General features: G+C 39.8%; 1 protein-coding gene and 1 long non-coding RNA gene across 3 annotated transcripts in view; both read right to left on the bottom strand.

Moving 5' to 3' along the window:
- The window catches only part of pparab (peroxisome proliferator-activated receptor alpha b), a 29284-nt gene extending 28220 nt beyond the window's left edge, over nt 1-1064 (bottom strand). For both annotated transcript variants that reach the window (XM_060887467.1, XM_060887466.1), the window contains exon 1: nt 907-1064. The gene's annotated coding sequence lies outside the window, so the exon portion shown is untranslated. The remainder of the gene's footprint in view (nt 1-906) is intronic.
- Nucleotides 1065-8489: 7425 nt separating this feature from the next.
- Nucleotides 8490-20939, bottom strand: LOC132857480 (uncharacterized). The gene is made up of 5 exons (XR_009649544.1): nt 20879-20939; nt 19800-20713; nt 17787-17840; nt 9308-9397; nt 8490-8808 (listed from the first exon to the last, which is right to left on the bottom strand). It is a non-coding gene; the product is annotated as an uncharacterized LOC132857480 (long non-coding RNA).
- Between the last annotated feature and the right edge of the window lie 977 nt (nt 20940-21916).

Below are 21916 nucleotides of genomic sequence, written 5' to 3' on the forward strand. Positions count from 1 at the left end.
ACGCTACACTACATTACACTACGCTACACTACATTACACTACGCTACACACTACACTACATTACACTACATTACTCTACATTACTTCACACCACACCACACACTACATTAGACTACATCACACCATATTACATCACACCATACTACACCACACTGTACACTACACTACACTACACTAAACACTACACTAAACACTACACTAAACACTACAAACTGTACACTACACTACACTAAACACTACATACTACACTAAACTACACTACACACTACACTACACTACACACTACACAATGTACACTACACAACACTACACACTACACACTCTACACTACACTACACTACACACTGTACACTACACTACACACTACACACTAAACTACACACCACACTGTACACTACACTAAACATGACACTACACTGTAGACTACAGCAAACACTACACTGCACACTACACACTAAAGACTACACACTACATTACACTAAACACTGTACACTACACTACACCACACTACACTATACAATGCACTGTACACTACACAAACACTGTGCACTACACTACACAACGCTACACAGTGCACACTACACACTGTACACTACACACTACACCACACACTACACCACACACTACACACTGTACACTACACACTACACCACACACTACACCACACACTACACTGTAAACTACACACTACACTACACAACACTACACAGTGCACACTACACAGTGCACACTACACACTGTACACTACACACTGTACACTACACTGCACACTACACACTACACTACAAACTACACTACAGACTACACACTACACAATACAATACTGTACACTTCACTAAACACTACACCACACACCACACTACTGTAAATAAACAGAGGTCACAGCTCTGAATTAAAGACAGATACCTGGAGTTGTTGTGCGTCCATATTGCAGAGTTCTCGGCAGGTTAAATGACGGCTCCGTGCAGAAGACCGGAGTATAAGACAATCGTGTGTCTCCTTCCACGTGTCCTTGTGTGTCCGCCGCTGTCAAACTCTCTTCTCCCCGCCGCCTCCCGAGCGCCCGAACAAACTCCCGGAAGTCGCGTCACGAAAGGCAACACGCGCCGTAGCCTTGGAAACGCTCGAGCACATCCCCCTAGACACACCTATGGTCTGGGCCAATAGGAGCGCGGGATGATGCGCGAGCGCACAACGCCCCCTAAGAGAGAGTCGCCGAGATTGGGCTCCATTACCTGGACATGGAGGATGGAGTGAAATACAAACATAGTGTCGTTTGTATTCATGACAAATGCATTGCACATATTCATGATGCATGCACATAACGTATAACATGTACTACTGTAACAACATAAAAAATGCAGTTCATTCGATTCAATTCAATTTATTTGGTCTTATAATCATTTTAGGTCAAATGCATTGCACATATTTATCATGCATGCACAGTATGTATAAGATGTACTGCTGTAACAAAATTAAAAAAAAAGTTCATTTGATTTAGTTCGATTCAATTTATTTGTATAGCGCATTTAACAATTCCCATTGTCTCAAAGCGGCTTTACAGAAGTATGGAAACAGAAAAAAAGAAAGAAAGAAATTCATATTTTGCTTTAAACTGTAATTTCTTCTCCATCTGTTCATATTGGATTTGAACAATATGAATTTGAATTTCTTTTAGAATATTTTGGTTACAGATTTTTTTTTTTTTAACTGAATATATTCTACACCGGGGGCACGGTGGCTTAGTGGTTAGCACGTTCGCCTCACACCTCCAGCGTTGTGGGTTCGATTCCCACCTCCGCCTTGTGTGTGTGGAGTTTGCATGTTCTCCCCGTGCCTCGGGGGTTTCCTCCGGGTACTCCGGTTTCCTCCCCCGGTCCAAAGACATGCATGGTAGGTTGATTGGCATCTCTGGAAAATTGTCCCTAGTGTGTGATTGCGTGAGTGAATGAGAGTGTGTGTGCCCTGTGATGGGTTGGCACTCCGTCCAGGGTGTATCCTGCCTTGATGCCCAATGACGCCTGAGGTAGATCGGATAAGCGGTAGAAGATGAATGAATGAATGAATATTCCACACCATGTTTTGCTGTAGTAAATTGCCATGAAGAAATCAATGACTTAGTGTCACTCGCCTACTAGTCTACTGTGTCTACTGTCTTCCTACAATACTAGAAAATGCTGTTGACGAATTTGAAGAAAATATTTGGAAGCCCTGTTATTTATATGTGATTTATGAGGCATAATCAAATTCAGGTTACAGGAAGTAGGTAACATTGAGCATGAGATCAGCAGGAAGGTAAAAGTGAACTTGACAGAGTTTGTGATGACTGTTTGTAGGTCTTCTCTGTATGAAGCAACGTTAATTCTGGCATTAACATGATTTACAAACATGTTGTATACATCTGCACATTCATGCGGTTATTTATGGAGCTAATCGTGTGGCAGCATCACAAAGCAGAATAGATAAATATACTCTAATCATGCTGATACATGTATAGAGTGCAAGTTAATAGTCACATTAAATATAAGAATAGGGGGAAAAGTGCGATCTCTGTGACTCTGATTGTGGCATAGATGTTAGTACCAGATGGGCTGGATTGAGTATTTCATAGATTGCTGGTTTCTAGGGAATTTCACATACAAACGTTTCTAGAGTTTCTAGTGAATAGTGAAGAAAACCACCGACTGAGCAACAGCTCTCTGGATGGAAACATAACAGAGTTCAGAGGAAAATTGTTTCGATCCAGGAAAGATATTGTAAATCAAACAATCACTTTTTACAACAGTAGTGAGAAGAAAAACATATCAGTATGCACAAAACATCAAAAGTTGAGATGGATGCCAAAAAATCCAGTTGGAATAGATTGGAAAAAGACCAAGTGTTTTTTGTTTCTAATCTTAAACTGTCCAGTTTAGGTGAGACCGTGGCTTTGAATGCTTGAATGCCCCAGATTCCTGTGGCCCTAATATGTCATCCCTATCAAATCTCCCATATGGCAAATCCACCTCACACACACACACACACACACACACACACACACACACACACACACACACTCACACACACACACAAAGTTTTTTTTTTCAGCTTTTATCCTATGTATATATTTTTTTTATAATCCTGGATTTGTGGTTATAAACAAAATGCATTGAACTAATAGATGAAACTGTATATCAATATATTAAGTTACTGCAACACTAAATATATATATATATATATATATATATATATATATATATATATATATATATATATATATATATATATATAACTATGTCGATAAATATATAACATCCATATGCGCTTGTTGGCCTTCCGTGAACTGGTTTCTGTCTGCTTCTTTTAATTGGCAATTTATTTATGTGTCAATTAAATTTACATACACTTTAAGAAATGTATATGTAGGAAAATTGCAAAGTTGTAATCCAGCAATATATATATATATATATATATATATATATATATATATATATATATATATATATATATATATATATATACACACAAACACACACACAAACACAGACACACATATATATATACATTTACAATATGAAGCGGTCAATAGAATCAATTTCCAAACATTAAATTTAAACCTACACAAACCAAACATTAAACTAAAGAAAATTCTACACACACACATACACACACACACACACACACACACACACACACACACACAAAAATATATATATATATATATATATATATATATATATATATATATATATATATATACACACACACACACACACACACACATAGTTTAATGTTTAATTAACCATAGTTTAATTAACGTTGTTAATTACATAAGTAATGTTTAATTAACATAGTTTAATGTTTGGTTTGTGTAGGTTTAAATTTAATGTTTGGAAACTGATTCTATTGACCGCTTCATACTGTAAAACATCTTCATACTGTCATGCAACCTAATAGTAAAACAACAGCTCGCTTTGGGTTTTTTTCCTTGTCTACATAGTTATGCTTTGTTTTTTTTTTCTATTTCAATCCTCCTACATATTTTATATGAGACAGAAGTCTTTCTCTAGACCGAAATCCATGTCAAAATTCCTAATGAGCAAGCCAGTGTAGGGAGTGGCAAGGGAAAAACTCCCCAAGATGCTATAATTAAGAAACATTGACATGGACCAGGCTCAGAAATAAAACCCATGCTCACTCTGACCAAATGGTGAGATTTTGCTAATTGTGAAATGAAATAAATAGGTTGGTTTTGAGACTTTTTGGAATACGAATTTGGAGTACAGGCACGGTGTCAGTACGTACCAACAGATGGCGCAGCTGAAGTATGTCTACAGAAAGCATTTGTACCCTTACTTTAAATCATACAAGCCTTGAATCCAGTCTATGTATGTATATTTTTCACGTCATTAAATAACTAAAAAGTTGTTGAATGCTTTGGGCTGGATGAGTACATGGACAATGGGGTCGACATGTTTGTTCTCCATATCCTGGGTGGAGTACAGGACTCAGGGGGCTATGGTTTGTTCCTAGCCCTGTTCTTTTCAGCACATGATGGGTTGAAGTCCTTTGGCTCACTGCCTGTGCTCGAGCTACTCCTGACTTAAAGTGAAGCAGAGACTTCGGCAATTTCCCTGGGGTGCTGAACATGAGGACACCAGCACCGTGTTGCAATACACCTCTGAATCCGTTCTCTTCCTCGCCGCCTGTGTCTCCCCCGGGGGCAGTAAGATTGCATGCTTTAAAAGTCTGGATGATTTCATGACATAAAGTGTGAACTTCATGTGCTTCTGCATGTTGCTTTTGCAATAAAAAGAGCTTGCAAGAACTATTTCAAAAGAGATAGTTCACCACTGTTTACTCGAGTGTAAGATTTCCAATTTATAATGCTTCATGTCACCTCTATCGCTACATGAATGGATGTTCTGTGTGCATCGGTAAATTAGACATTTAAAATGAGATATTTAAAACATAGTGAAAAATAAATTTGTACTTTTATTAAAAAGGAGATTCAACAAGGTATGGCGAAGGTATGAAAAGCGGTCAGCATTAAATAAAGTAATAAAACATATGTGGAAACATTATTAATGTACAGTATGTACGCTTGGTGCAATCAGGCAAATATCTCTAAGGAGTTCATAAAGTCTTGCAAATCTGCAAACTGCACTTTTCTGTTTCTCCTTGTGACTGACCTGCACTTTAATATTTCACTTTCCACGTAACATAATCGTGCATCACACTACTACAACTACTACACAAACATTACACCGTATAACCCCTCTCTTTCTTTCCTTTTATTTCTATTTATTCTTTTTTCTTTCTTACATTTAGTTTATTGATATGCACAGTCAGGAGGAGTTTTTATTTCTTGAGCAAGTACAGAGTATGTACAGTATTTACAATCAGCTGATACTTTTAACAGATAAACCTGTAACCTCTTGGACTTTCATGCCGTTATCCCATGAGCCAATCATGTGGCAGAAGCCTGATGTATAAAAATCATCAGATTTATTCGATTTCATTATGTTCAGAACAGCCAGACAGGGTTAAGCAAACAGGAAGACTACAGTAACTCAAATAACCCTTGTACAACCTTGGTGAGCACTCCTCCTTTTACTTTGCATATAACTCTGTTTAAGTATAAAAAACTGAGTTAAAAACAGAATAAATAAAAGTAAGAAGATATAGAAGATATCGAACAGAAAGCAATACAGAATGGAGAAAAATCAAGATGCTAAACCGTGAGGAGGATTGGCTAGAACAGCAGAACACCTCAATGGGCTTCACTTCTCATAGCCAAGGACAGGAATCTGATGCTACAGTGAAGACAGGTCTACCAAAGTTGGAGCTTTTAAGCTCGCCTGGTCTTGGCTGTGTGGCTGCCGTGTCACTTCTGAACTTCTAACAGCTGAGCCACACACCTTAATGCCTCATTGATAACCTTTTGCGATGAACACTATAGAACACTACTTTCCTCCAACTAATATCTTTGCACTGTCTTATTTGCCCGAGTTGCTGTATCGTACCCACCAGCAGGTGACACCATTTCTCATTCTCTTTTGGACTCTTGTTCTGAGCTCAGAGCTCAGGATCATTTCAGTAGAGTTCCTCTTAGAGTAAGACAGAAAAAAACACACAGAATTAAAACAACTGTGTATAGATCAGTTGCTGAAACGTATCTCACTCGTATCTCGCATCATGGATGGATTGATGCTTGCTTGTCGGATTAGCTTGGGAAGAAAAGCTGTAAGCTGTGGATATTGAATTTCCAACAAGGCTGGTTTTTCAGTTTTTCCACCAGCAGCTATCCAGAGGAATATTTTGTAATAGTCCTTTTATTTATTTATTTTTTTGAAACATGTTGAAATTACATACAAGTTGTATTTGGATCTCAACGCTCCCAAATCAAACATGAACAGCAAACACGTCATAAAACTTCCCATGACAGCCTTGTAAGAATTTTCATTTTCATATTCATTTCAATTCAATTCGAATCGAAATTTATTGAATAACAAACTCAGAGCTGTTTTACAGACGTATAGATACAGAATAAAAACTGTAAAGTTTAAAATTAAGTTCCTATTTATCTCTAACATTTATCCATAATGAGCAAACCTGAGGTGACGGTAATGAGGAAAAACTCGTGAGATGATCTGAGGAAGAAACCTTGAGAGAAACCAGACTCAGAAGTGAACCTCATCCTCATTTGGGTGACACTGGACAGGAAATAATGTCACTGTAAATGATGTCATTTCTACAACGGTTTATAGACGTGTGGAATTGTGGAACCGAGAGGAACTAATAGATCAGGGTTATTTCGGAATTCGCCACAGACCCAACATTAATTCCGTCGTGCCAAAGTCTTTAAATGATCAAATGATAATATACCATATTATCTATACGTTTATCAAAGGTGTGTATAACAATAGGCATAATTACAGACTTGCACTGTAAGACGTTTCAATATGGTTAAACTTAAAGTAACCAAAGTTGCTGCTGCCTTAAAAAATGGAGTAAATTCAGCTTGAAGATAACCTTGTCTTCAGCTCAAGTAGTCAAGACAAGTTTTAATTTGTCAAAACCTAATTTTTATCATGTTTTACAGTGCTATTAAACTCATGTCAGTCCACTGGGGGCACTTACATCTAGCTCATGAGTAATATGATATTCCTGATATTACATTTTGTAACGGTAATAACAGGTCATAAGAAGAAAGCCCATGCTATACTTATTTCTAGCATTCTATTTATCATTTTGTGTATATGGAACAAATATATTATGACTTTCTATCTTCTTTTTGGCTTCTTGTTGGCACATTATGTGATTGACCCTAAGCGTAAAGTAAAGTGTAATAAGGGTCACCATTTAGCACTGGGAACATGGCCGGTGTTCCTTAACTGGGGTTTGGATGGTAGTGGTCAATCCAAATCTTCAAGAGGTTCAACTGGGTTGAGTTTAACGACTTTTTATGGTTTTTGTACTCATCAGTGATCCTTTTTTGCCCTGTCAACGAGAGCACCGTCATCCTAGAAGACAGCACTTGCATCAGGAAAGAAATGATTCATCACAGGATGATATAACTCAAGATATATATCTGTACTGATCTGCGGTGACCCTTCCATCTAAGGGGACAAGTGGACCTAAATCCATGCTTGTAAAATATTCACCACAGCATATAATAAAGTCTTTGGACCTTCTCAGCTCAGCCACCCCGTGGTTTCAGTACAAATGATCTTTAAAGTGTGTTATCAATGGATTTATCAATGCCATTCCTACTAAAATACAGTATATCTCTCTCTCTTTCTCTCTACTGTATGTAGCTGAGCTTCTTGCAAATAGTCTGATCTCATTGTGTTGACATTCTCAGTCACCTGAAGAACAGTCGCACTTGTTATTCCTTACGTATCTTGCTAATGCTCAACCATCACAAGTATTGAATATGCGCTTTCGTTTTCAATTTACAACCCTGTTTACTGTCTTTCCCATAGATCCAAATTATGATGTCACGTCAATAACTCGTCCTATTAATACACGGCCGGCTGAGAAGACTTGAATGCGCCACAGAATGTGCCATAGCTCCTTTTCTCTTGCCATCTTGATACAAAACTGAGGTCACCTGTGTTTGCCCGGTGCATTGTACGATTTTAATGGCTTTAATTGTATCATTTAATTGTACTTGTTATGTTTCTCCACCCGTGATTTATAGGATAATTTTTCAACAGTAAAGAAACCACCAAGAAGACAAAACTGAGACACTGTGCACATGGTGTATATACAGGAATCAACAACATGCTATAAAGTGCTACACATACAGGTCACAACCTTTATTGAAACAATGAAGTGTGAGTGCTGCCCCCTACTGTTGTTTAGGTGTTGAATTGCTGCCCTCCAGGGAAGGCAGTAGGTTGTATAGTTATCTCCTGATGGGGCAAAATGACTACCCAGAAACCACACAACCTACTACCTCATCCTGTACGAACACCAGAAAGTGCCCTTGGGGTAAACCGGAGGAAGGCTGGATGATTCAATAGCATTAGATACTTGCTGACGTCTTAATCTCATGTGAGCGTGACAAAGGAAGCGTCATGACATGTACGTTAGCATGAACGGTATGCACAGTAATTATCAGAACTTTACTATTTATTGACAGTGTATACAGAAAATAAATACGGTATCAGTACAGTGAAAGCATTGTCCAAGAGAAGCCAAGCAAATATGTATGACTATCACTGCAACATTGCTCATTCACTTCCTGAAACTAGCTAAACATCTTGGCTGGTAAATTCATAGCATTCATCGCACTGAACAAGTCAGACTTGCAGTCTGCAGCTGCAGGGAAAGAAATACATGAAGAAATAGAATTAGCGCTTTGTTCAGTTCATGAAATTGGCACGCTTAATGCTAAACATATCAGAGGGAAGATGCCAGCTGTAGCAGTAAGCAGCATGCCATTACCGTAGCAGTCACTTCACATCATGACGACGATATTATAGCCACTTCAGGAAAGACAGTAAGTTGTATAGTTATCTCACAGCAAGGGTATGACCCTAAAACTATACAACCTACTACCTCACCCCAAAGGACAGTTTTAACAGAGCGGTCAGCTGGTCCGGGTCAGGCTGCAAACAGGGTTGCATCGAGTGTACAGAATCGCGACAGGAACAATAATGAAATGAATAGCATCACAAACACACATATATATATATATATATATATATATATATATATATATATATATATATATATATATATATATATATAGTTACTGGAAATTATAATAAAATGATATAAGCCAGGCTGAATTTTACTCACGTTAAACATACAATACCTGGATCAAGCAAATCATCGTCCTCTTAAAGGGTTCCAGTTTGTATGTTGGTGCATCCTTCCAGTGTGCCTCAACATTGCTCGCCTCCATCTGTAGCATGGGGGGGAAAAAAAAAAAAAAAAACCAAGACTCATTAAATCCATTAGTTGATCTAGGCCCATGTTCATAAAGTTAATGAAACGCTTCTTATTGGAAGAACTGTGCTCTCTTCTGTTGCTATGCGATGCTCCAACCAATCACAAATCTGCTGGGTCACATGACAGACACGACGGTTCACTGGTGATTCTCAATAGAACTGCAGTCTTCTAAACTGGAAGCACATTATTATATGTTGATGTTTCTTCAAAAACAGACATTGCAAAAAAAAAAAAAAGAAAGAAAGAAATGAAAAGAAATAAAAGAGAAAGCAATAGTGTTGTATATGAAAAATTGCCTATATTGGAATTGTGTTGCATCCGGCGATAAATTCCACATAGTAAGTGTGAATTTGACAGCGCACCATGTTGGGCTGGTGCACCAAGAGCCGTGGCAGGAGGAAGGTCGTTCTTTTGTCACCGAAATTCTAGGAACGGATACTAAGAACTGAATCATTCTTTCGAAAATATGTGTGAAAATATGTGAGGTACTGTATTACATTACTGAATTCTTTTTTGCGAATGAGTGTGTGTGTGTGTGCCTTGCGATGGGTTGGCACTCCGTCCAGGATGTATCCTGCCTTGATGCCCGATGACGCCTGAGATACAGTAGGCACAGGCTCCCCGTGACCCGAGGTAGTTCGGATAAGCGGTAGAAAATGAATGAATGATGAATGAATTCTTTTTTGCTTGCCCTGCACACTATGAAAAGCAAGGGTGCACAAGAAAATATGAATTGCCCCAATTTGGGTGGAGTCAGAGATGTGCTGCAACGGGTTTGAAAAAAAAAAATAAGAAAAGAAAAAGGAATCTAACTGCAGTAAATGTAGTAGCTTCAGCTAAACGATTCAGAATATTTTAGAGAGTTTGTAGTATTTATCTCAGTGACGTGTAGATCAACACACAGAAATATATACATATATATCGTCGCTGTCGGGCGGAAACCTCGTATGTCCAAATTTGGTCAATTTCATATTTTTTCACATATCGATGCTATTGGTCAGTCCCCACGTGGGTCTGTTATTTTTACAAGTTATTAACCAATCTAAAGTCTTGAAAATAGCTTGAGCGCAAATCTCATAACTCCATTGGACACTTCAACTGTCCACCTCTTCCTCACTCCGTGGGAGAGCTTCGCGCCATATTTCTCCTCAAGAAGAGTCGCAACGAATCAACACGTCTTCTGAGGTAAATGTCTTCAAAACACTGGGCTCAAAGAAAAAAAATCTTGACCCCCGCTAGTTCTGGTGCTCGTCTGAGGACAGGAATTTAGCGCAAGACAAATCCACTGCAACGCGGACTAAACCCTGTGCACTGCAGATAAGGTACGGCGTTTTTTTCATTTCCTGAAAAATAACGGTTTTGGAGATACGAGGATTCCGTCTGACAGCGACGATATATAGCTATAGGTTGGTATACGAATAGAGTTAAGTTCAATCCTGCAACAGCACATAAATCATGTAATCACTTAAAGCTAAGGCTTATACCGAACGTGTGAACGATAACCCCGCAGGCTCCTTTTCACGTCGTCGGCGTCCGCTGAACGGCACTGGGTGCCAACGGGAGAAATCCGTGCGGTCATATGAGCAGATCTAAGGCTAAATAAGGAGCCCAAGGTTCCTATGGCCCCAGGTTAATGGGCACAAGCTTGAAACAACTATTTATACATGCTAGAAGCTCCTATTACACAAGTGTTGCAGCCAGCCTGGATGAGCAGACGTTGTGGTGGTCTGAGGCAGACGCCATGACCTCCCGATCACCTCTGCAGTTGATACAGCACATTTAATGTAACTAATGACTCTAACATACCTAAACTGAGACTCGCTGTAACAGAGAAGTATCAAGTACACAGGAAGCAGGAACAAACTGAAGCATACATGAACACCTGAATGCGATCCTGTCGTTATATTAAAGGTGATCGGATGGAAAATGGATGATGTTGCATCGTTTTTACAGTCAGCTCCAGAATTATTGGCACTCTTTCGAACCGAGGTGGTTTAAAAAAAAAAAAAAAAGATTAAGAAAAGAAAAATGTTTGCGGTTAATATAATATATAACATCACAAAAGGTTATCAGTTTAAGAAAAAAAATATCCCACTTATTAAAATACATTGACGTTAGTTTTAGCGCTGCTCGATTTTCTTTTTAGTAAACAAAATGTATAGTTTACATTTTTTAAAGGTCATTTGAGTGTTTAGATTCTCTTCAGCGGTCATCTGCGACTTCCTGTCGCGCTGGGGTATAAATATGAGATGACACAGAAGCCTGAATTCCTAAGTTGTTCGTCAAGAGGGGAAAGGGTCAGCATTGCACAAATGGACCGAGGAAAGTGGGTTGGCCTTCATGAATCTGGCAACGGCTATAAAATCTCTACACGCCATTAAATGCCCACAGGCGGAATTAAGACAATAAGGAAGTTTAAAACATCCGGAGCTGTAATGATCGATCCAGAAGAGACCTATTTTGGTACTGTGAGAATGAGGAAGTACAGTATCATGGCTCGAGATTTGCAAAGTTCCCTGTTTTGAAAAAATATATGTCCGTTTCAACACAAATGATCAGAGAATCACGGTTTTGATGTGGCCTTTCTAGCACCCTGGTCTAAATCCTGTGTGTTTAACTTCCACAAGAGATGACCTGAAACTGTGAAGGATCTGGAGAGATTCGGTATTGAGAAGTGCTCTTAGTTTCTCCATTATTTTACCAAGTTAATTTTACCAACATTATTTTATTATGTTAGTAATACTGTTGTGTTTTTAGAGACGGGTTGCACAAAGAACAAAATGCAGGGGTGCCAATACTTGTGTAAATATAAATTTTGTGATAAGGGTTTTGATTTTTTGGAATATATTTTTCATTCATTCATCTTCTACCGCTTATCCGAACTACCTCGGGTCACGGGGAGCCTGTGCCTCCCTGGACGGAGTGCCAACCCATCGCAGGGCACACACACACTCTCATTCACTCACGCAATCACACACTACGGACAATTTTCCAGAGATGCCAATCAACCTACCATGCATGTCTTTGGACCGGGGGAGGAAACCGGAGTACCCGGAGGAAACCCCCGAGGCACGGGGAGAACATGCAAACTCCACACACACAAGGCGGAGGCGGGAATCGAACCCCCAACCCTGGAGGTGTGAGGCGAACGTGCTAACCACTAAGCCACCGTGCCCCCATGGAATATATTTAATTCATTAAAATCTTATTTGTACCTCTCATTTTTCTAAGATTAATTCGAAATGAGTACAAAAGTTTCCCATAAATAATTTTTTTACAACTTGCTGAAAGTACAAATGACCTCATTTTTCAGTGTCGTACCATTTGACCATTGGGTGGGTCTCGGCAAACACGAGAGAGAGTGAACGTCCAGAAATGAAACGATAGGTAGGCGTTTTATTTTTTTTAGACCACACCACTCTTACATGCATCCTGTCAACTCAATTCAAAGCAGTGAGAATTAACAAAGATAAAGGTCACTTACATGGAACTTAGTAAAAAAAAAAAAAAAGAAAATTGGAAAAAGAAATCCTGACAAAAGGGAAGTTCTTTTCATGTTACGGTGTCCTTTGACCGGTGTCTTTTAGCTGTCGGCAAATGTTAAAATTTTATATCCGGAAAGAAGAATCAATTGATTTGTTTCTTGTTTACACTGAACAGAAAAAAGTGACTTTTTTTTTTTAAATAATTGTGGCCGCGAACTGAACCAATACAGCCAACACCTATATATGACGTTTGAACAAAAGGACAGCGTGCGGAGGCTTCGCTCGCTGTGTCTTCACGTTGCCCTACCCTACGAAGCCAAAACAAACCCGCAGACAACGTTCGAACTTGTAAACTCACAATAGATGGATTGCGCTTCCCTAGCAAATGTCCTATATCTCTGTGAACGTTTTATTTCACCTGTACTTGCTTTAATCTTTAGTCAAAACGAACCTGAATCATATTCTTACGTCAGCAAGAATCAGATGGGATTAAAACAGACCACGTAAAGACAATAAAACAGTAAGGGTGCACTATTAACCCATAAGCAAAGGGGCAAACCGATTTATTGTGGTATAGAGACTGTGAAATGAAACAAAATAATGCTGTAGGGACAGATACAGGTTATATACTGTAGGTGCTGGGAGGAACTTCAGGCTTGTTGCTACAAGAATCAGTGAGATCTCTGCAAGACATTTCTCCAACACGGTCACGAACCCTTCTGAAAAAATAGCCTACCACGATATGGACTGCCAGAGCCACTACAAACCACAGACAGTACATATTATGTCACAATGATAACGTACAAGACAAAATAAGGCTTGTTGCTCCAATGATCGATCATGAGTTAGGGCCCATTGTTCCCCGCGGTCGAAATTTCCATTGTGTTCCACGTGAACATCCCGACTAGGCTTTTTTTTCTGCATTCGCTTGCCAGATTCAGCTATAATTTCTACAGTAAACATACGGTAATATAAAAAATGCACCTCAGTGACAGGTCGAAAAAAAAAGTTGTCAGGCGTTCGTCCGCTAATCGTCTCTGACTCAGTCTCCTCCGTTCTTACAGGAGACCAGCTGCATCCTGTTTTGAGTTAAGTAAGTTTAAACTTGCCAACGTTTAAAAGTACTGTAGAGTCTCCGATATTTGAGAAATGCTTCTGAAAACTGCCTTAGGCCACCAAACAAAACAAAAATCAAAACAAACGTGTAGCCAATGAGCAGAAAGGGGCGGGTCTTGTCAATATGGTCGGAGAGACTGTTCAGTGCGCATGTGCACATATTCACAGATTGGAGTTTCCCGAGTCAATAACTCCTGAGCTAAACACTGTTACTACACAAAACGCGGTTGTAGCTGCGTCTCTACATTACTACGATAGAAAAGAGGTGTTATTTGTGTAGTAACAGCGTTTAGCTCAGGAGTTATTGACTCGGGAAACTCCAATCTGTGAATATGTGCCAACTTCCTGCTCCTTCAGTTCTCTCCAGCGCTGGAAAGCTGATCCTATATTAACACGTCCTACTTCTTACCTTATCGTAAGCCTTTCTTCTCTTTCTTTCTTTGTTTTTATCCTCCGTGTCAATGTTAAAACCGCTTTCTGCTAATGTCACACATGCGCACTGAACACTCTCTCCGCCCATATTGACAAGACACGCCCCTTTCTGCTCATTGGCTACACGTTAGTTTTGATTTTTGTTTAGCTTGTCGTCCCGACTCAGTTTTCTGAAGCATTTCTCAAACATCGGAGACCCCACCTTTAAGCACCGAATTCTAATTTCTAAAAGTATTGCCATTAATTTGAATTTTAACCTTATTCGAATTTAAAATGTTTGGCTATATATAATGCATATACACATGTATGTATGTATGTATGTATGTATGTATGTATGTATGTATGTATGTATGAACGAATGACAGACTACTACTGAGTCTCCTATTCTGAATGGACTAGCGGAGTAAAAGAGAGCTGAAGCAGCGATGGACACGCTGTGATGCAGACGAGCTACAGTGACTGACTGAGATGATCTGTCAGGCTGACACATTCTCACACCACATGCCATAACTATGCCCCTCTGCCATTGGTAGACAGAAATTCATCTGTTGCTAGGCTATTAATAGAGCACTATTCAAATATTTTTGACTGTTTAAAGCTCCAAAGCAAAACCTAGAGGACTGAAGGACTGAGACTATGTCTGGCTTAACCAGGTCTGCTCTTCTCTACTGAGCAAATAAATACGATCTACATATATAAAGAGTATATTAAGAAAAAAAAAAAAAAAAGACTGCGAACACTGAATTCTACCGAATTCATAGTAAGCTTCCCGATTCCTGTTTTGCATTTAACATTTGCTTGGACGGTTTTGCTCCTATAAATTCAGCTGCATCACGCTGTGATGTCCCATGCCATGCAGAGATACCATCTGCTCCTCGGAACTCTACCCGGGCGCAGGCCCATGGCAGAAGGACACTCTAGAGGTCCTGTGAGCTCGCTTGGGTAGTATAGAAGGTGGTGTGGAAATGTGTGTGTGTGTGTGTGTAGTGGGCACTTATGTAATGTGGCTTATAATTCATAAACACAATATGGATGGTTAAATGTGCCAAGCGGAAGTAGGCTGCAGCCCAAACAAAACAATGTGGAGAAATGAGCTAGAAGTTGTTTTTCTTCGTACATTTTCTACTTGCGAAACCCTTCGGATCGCTAATGGCCCTACACTGTAACTGCTTCCAGAACATCATTTAAAAAAAAAAAATAAAATAAAATAAATAAATAAATAAATAAATAAAGTCTGAATTAAAAGGTGTGATTTTCATCCGTGAAAATATTCGCTCCATGCATCTTTTGGACGCATTTCTCTAGAGGTATGAGCAGATATTAGAGGTGTGTTTAAGATGTTTCCACCATCTGGCTGAGTAACCGAATGCCTGGCATGCGCAGAATTCCAGAGGAGATATCATACGGCAGCGATGGGGCAACAGAGCCACAGCCTCGGTGCCTTATGCACAAGCAGGTTGTATTTCTAGCCAAGCATCTGGGGGCAGGGAAAAGGGGGGACAAAGGGCAGGGTAGACAAGGAGCGAGGGTTTCAGTAGTACCACGTACCCTTGCCAGTACTTCAGCACAAGTAAAAAAAACAACAATTTATGGCGCTGATTCAAGGTCAAGGCATGGAAGGTGGAGCCAAAAAGAGTCCAGGACACTGCGAAGCTGCTTTTTCACACGCGAGTCGGACGACTAAAATGAAGCCGGTCGCATAAAAAAAAACAAAAAAACGCTAATTTAACACGTTGTCACTCTGTTGTTGTTGTTCTATCTTCGCCTGCCCTGTATCTATTCCTTCGTCTCCCAAACCGCAACACTCTTACTTTCGTCTGTACGACGCTGGATAATGTTCACAATGTTCGCTGAGACTCTCCAGAAGGTCGGTCGTTTTCCCAACGCTTTAGGCACAGAAATGGACGAGAGAGAGAAGAGAGGAAGGAATCTGTTTATATTCTTTTAAACATTGACAGTGTGGATTGTAGTGAGGGTTAAGTGGGCATTCCTTTACAAAAAAAAAAAAAAAAAAAAAAAAATTTGGAAAAAAAAAAACGACACTATATTAAGTTTAGCTATTTTTCATTTATTTGTTTTTATTTTATTTTAAACATCAACCATTGTGTAACAGAATATATTTGCGTGGACTGAAAAAAACGGACTAAGAAAAAAAATACGGTCAATTTATTATTATAACAAAGTAATCTGGTTAGATTAATGATTTTAACAGTAACCATTTATTTTATTATTTATTTATTTATTTATTTATTTATTTTTACACCATTTAGCAGATAGCTTCCTATGCACCAGTTTGCGTCTTGTAAAACTTCACCATAAGTAAATTCGTACATTTAATCTCATTTAAAAATAACCTTCCGGGTTTTTATTTATTTATTCCCCCTTTTTATCTATTAAAAAACTCTAAATTTATCTATACAGCAGAAATAAAAACGATCTTTAATTGTCTGTCGTCTTTTCATCCCGTTCTTTAGATCCATCATTTAAGTGTGTGATGATTCAAGCCTATGCTTACGGATCTAGTCCATTATTATTATCTGCAGGATTACAACAAGCTGGTATTGTGGTGCCGTATATTAAAATAACACAAGTAACAACGGATCAGAATAGTTTTTATGGAAGCCCAAAGGTAATAATTTGCTGATAATTTGCCACCTCTCCTGATATGAGAATATAGGCTCATTCTCACCACGTTCGTGATCGTTGTCTTGCGTTTCAATATTACATTTAAAACTTTAGATATTTTTTTTCAAGAAATTCAAATTTTCTATAGAATGATTGAGTTAATGATTCCAGCCACAATGAGCCTTTGGTTTTTGTAGTTTTTTTCTGGCAGGTCTAAAGACATTTCTTGACAGGAGCAAATCAAAGGTTGTGTTTAAAACTAGCTTCCTGAAAACTAGCTGAAAATCGGTTTCCTTCTTGCGAGGTTCGTCACAGTTTGTTGATTTCGCTTCCCAAACAAACTGTGAGTCTTTGGTTCGTTGCTTGGTGTAGAAGGAAAATCGCTAACGTGTGCTGAATTTGCTCTCAGAGCTGAAAGCTTTCGCCGACAAACGAGGTGTATGTTTGTGTACGTGAGGAAATAAATAACGTCATATTTACCCAAGGACTTTTATTCTAGAATTTATAATCCCTGTGTAATAAATGTGGCATAAATACGGCAAAAGGGTGAATAAGATCCGAACGCTTCTTTCTGTGAACGTTCGGATGTTTTTAACTTCTTTTTTCTTCAGCAAAAATAAATAAAGAAATAAATATATTTGGTTGTTGATTTTGAAAGCGACGTAGCACTCACGTGCCACTCACCTGTGCAGAAAGCCTCGTGTGAGTGTGCAGGACAGGATCAAGCTTCACACACACCTGAAAACAGACAAAGCACAAAGTCGGACTTAGTCTCGGTCACTGCTTGTGATTGAAAATGAAAGGCTTATTATCGTAGACGTATAACGATGTGTTACTGCAGAAAGTCTGTGAAAGTCACGATTGTTATTGTGCTTGATTTAAACTGGAAGGAAGACGCCTACATCAAGAAACAAATCACACACACACACACACACACACAACCCTCTGTGAGTAAACTTTTGCACGGGACGCAGACTTCGAAACAGATTTCATCGAATTTATTATGCAGAATTTCTGTGTGGAAGAAAGAGGCTGAGAGCGAGTGAGACAGGACGAGTGTGATGCTGAGAGAAAACGAGAAACGTAACACGCTGAACCCGTAACGTAACCCGCAGTTAACACACGGTTAACGGCGTCGCACGCTCTTTTGGATTATTTTCCGCTTGACGTCTGATAACAACTCGTTCGACTTCGATATAAATATGAAGCGTCCTCAGAAACATCTAATTTTTTTAAGAGTACGGCTTTGTAAATCAAACAGACCGTATTTGTTTTTTAATCCACGGCGTGTGTGCCGTATCGATAAGGAACGGGTTTTTGATTAAAAGAAATAAATCGATCGGTTTGTGCAATTTGTGCCTCGTCGGCGAAAAATGACGCGGACTTGTTAAACGGATGTGATGCGGAGTAGAAAAGCTCGGAGTGACGTTTTGTACTTCTGTAAACTGAAATCAAAATGGTGGAGCAGGTTACCACTGAGGCTCTAGCCTCGTCTCCTGAGGAATAAGGCTGTGTTCCTGCCTGCAGTTTGCTTAGCATCCAGGATGTACGTTGCTAATGCTATGTTAACAGCTTTAGGAATCATCCTAAAATGATGTGTGGGTGTGTGTGACTTTGTCGGTGGCCTGGGAACGAATCGGGAACAAAATAAGTCTGAGTCAAGTTTTAGGGTCGCGTCCCCTCTCTCTCTCTCTCTCTCTCTCTCTCTCTCTCTCTCTCTCTCTCTCTGTCTGTTTCTCAAACACACAACTCAAATAGTTACCAAGATAAAGAGACTGATGGGACGTAATCAAAATACTTCCGTCTGTTTCCGCCGTTCCAGTATATCTCGGTAGAAAATCTATGTAATGAAGAGAGCATTTTTTTTTTTAGTCAGCGATGTAATTAACATTATATGTTTAGGTAGATTTCACGCTTCCAATTAATAAAATTGCGCCTCTGCGTTAAAATGTATAAAACGATGAGCACAAATCGAAAAATTCTGATACGCAACTTTCAAAATGTTGGAAAATAAAAAAAAATAGATCTCTTTATAAAAAGCTAATAATATTGTACGAGGTACTGTACGGTTGCTCGGTGTTAGTAAGTAGTAAGGCTTTGTGTTACACTACAGACCAATTCAGAATGCTCCTGAAGAAAATATTTGTGGGGAGCAGAATCCATTTTAAATCAATTACGCCGCCATTTTGGAAAATAATGCTGCAAAAAAAAAAATCACTAGTGTGCAGAATTTTCTTTTAAAGGCCTCGACGACGTCTGACGATGGACCTGAAGGCACAACATAGAAGCCTGAAGACTGAACAGAACTTTCTGTCTCGCACGAGAGGTCGGAGAAATGAAAGAAAAAAAAAATCATCGGCAAACTCTCGCTGGCTCGCGTGCTAAATTATTCCTAATAAAAAAAAAATATAAAAACCTAAGTATGTTGCTAGAATTCTAAATATTACGGCTGCGATAACGATGAGGTTAATGTTGGTGTTATGAACACCTGTCATACCGTGAAGAGGAACAAATACCAGCAGACCTGTTGGAAATTCGTTAGAATTATAAAGTCACTGAAAAACAGAAGAGAAAATTTCACACACACACACACAAACTCACACACTCTCTCTCTCTCTCTCTCTCTCTATCTCACACACACACACACACATATAAATATAAACTAACCACAAACAAAAAAATCTCAACGGAACTTACAGAAATCTAACCCTCAAGCCTCTAAAAGTGTTTCGGATACTCGGGTTCGAATTCCTACAGGCCTCTTTTCCTTCTCAGAAAGCTTTCTTTTTTCCCCCTGCAATATCTTCTTCGTTGTGGAGGGAGAAAGAGATGATAGAGGAACTCCGAATCTGAGAAGGGAGCTCTAGCTAAGAGTTTCCCCGTTCTGTCCTCTCTCCACAGCAGCCTAGAGATCCAGGCTACCCCCGTGCTCTGCATTGTGCCTTGGCCCGGGCCTGGAGCTGTTCGGCTCGGTTAAAGCGGCCTCGGCAACAATAGGAGGCCACGCGGGTGTCTGGGAGGCGTGTATGAAGCCCGTCTGTAGACTAGAGCCTCGTCCGAATGAATGGAGTATGTTACAAAACACACAATTAGCATGTCCGCTGAATGCAAATCAGCATGCAGTGCCTGCCTTCGCCTTGGCTGGGCCTGGGGAACATTTAACAGGCTGGAAAAGGTCCTCCCCTCCTCCTCCTTCCGTTTTTCTTCTTTCCTCCTTTCCCTCCCCTCTTGGCGTTTCTCAGATGTGCCTTTCTCTCTTGCCTCTTGGGCTTCTGAACCATCAGCACGACCAGCTTCTTGGAAGTACAGTGCTCCCTCCAAGCATGTGTTCCAGAGAGGGTTTTTTTTAATTCTGCGAGAGATCGTGCACGAAGAATCCGCCACAGAAAGCGGAGCCACGTTCCCGTCCACGCTCCCTCTCACGTGTCTGTGTAACATTGTGCGTGAACGAAAAAAATAAATAAAACATATCAAATCTGTGCTCTGCTTTTGGTCCGGTGGCCTGAATTTTTTCTCTCTCTCTCTCTCTCTCTCTCTTTGGGTTCAGTCTTTTGTGAGCGATTGGCATCTCTCCCAGACACAGCTCCCGTACACCGCTACCCCTGTCAGAACTGAGAAAGAGAGACACAGAGTGAGGGAAAATAAATGAAAGAATGAGACAGAGGAAGTTGGCACTGAGGCAGGACCAAAATGTGCACCTGGCAAAGCAACACGGGCCTCATGGAGCCCAGCCTTGTACGTAAGTAAAAATGGTGGAAGACCAGATACAGACCTACCTACTGTATAGATCTCTATGTCCAAAGAGAGCCCACGTTCCAAAGCCCGCTCAAAAAAAAAAAAAAAAAAAAAAAAAAAAAAGCAAGAAAAAAAAAAAAAGAAGAAGCTACAACTGATATTCGTCGCAAGACTTAAAACGAAGGAGTCGAAACCAAACCGAAACAAAAAAATAATCTCCAGTGTCGAAAACTGGTGCATGAAACCTCAAGCACTGCGCTGGAGAGTGTGACTTGTTGGCAGGTTTTGGTTCGGCTGCAGTGCAGCGGCTGTAGACAGAGGGTTAAATCCTATTAGGAGAGCAGAAGCCCTCCCTTTCTGGCTAGGCCCGCTGGTGGGGAGGCCCTTGCAGCAGAAAAAGCAGCCGAAAGGTTTTTTTTTTTTTTTTCTTTTTTTTTTTTCTGTCTCCTTTTTCCTTCCCTTTCCCTTCTTCCCTGCCATGCTTTTTCAGCTTAGCTCCAGCAATCTCCCCCATGTCTTAAAGAGAGGAGTGCGAGATAGAAATGAAGGGAGCATAGGAAAGAGAACCAGAGAGAGAGAGAGAGAGTGAGAGTGGACAGAAGAGTGAGAGACAGAAAGAAAAAGAGAGAGGGAGAGAGAGAGAGAGAGAGAGAGAGCTGACTAATGTTGAAATATGAGACTCAGTGGGGTGAGCCTCTTTCTCATCATACGCCCCACATGGTCTTGCACTTGAGAGGGAGGGGGAGAGAGAGAGAGAGAGAGAGAGAGAGAGAGAGAGAGAGAGAAAGAGAGAGAGAGAGAGAGTGGGAGGGAAAAAAAGCAGCAAATCCAGGGTGGTAGGAGTAAAAAGAGATAGAGAAAGCGGGAGTGAGTGAGTGTGACATACAATCCACTCCTCCCCCAGTGTGCAGACCTTGTATGCACTCACGCACCATCCTGGATTTCAGATCGCATAATCGCGACAAGATTTATTAAATATTTATAGATATATATAAATATAAATATATATACCATAAATACATATATCAAACAAGAAAAAACAAAGTCTCCCGTCATGCCTTCAATTAAACGCTCTCACG

Source organism: Tachysurus vachellii, chromosome 14, assembly GCF_030014155.1.
Source record: "Tachysurus vachellii isolate PV-2020 chromosome 14, HZAU_Pvac_v1, whole genome shotgun sequence".
NCBI classification, from domain to species: Eukaryota; Metazoa; Chordata; class Actinopteri; order Siluriformes; family Bagridae; genus Tachysurus; species Tachysurus vachellii.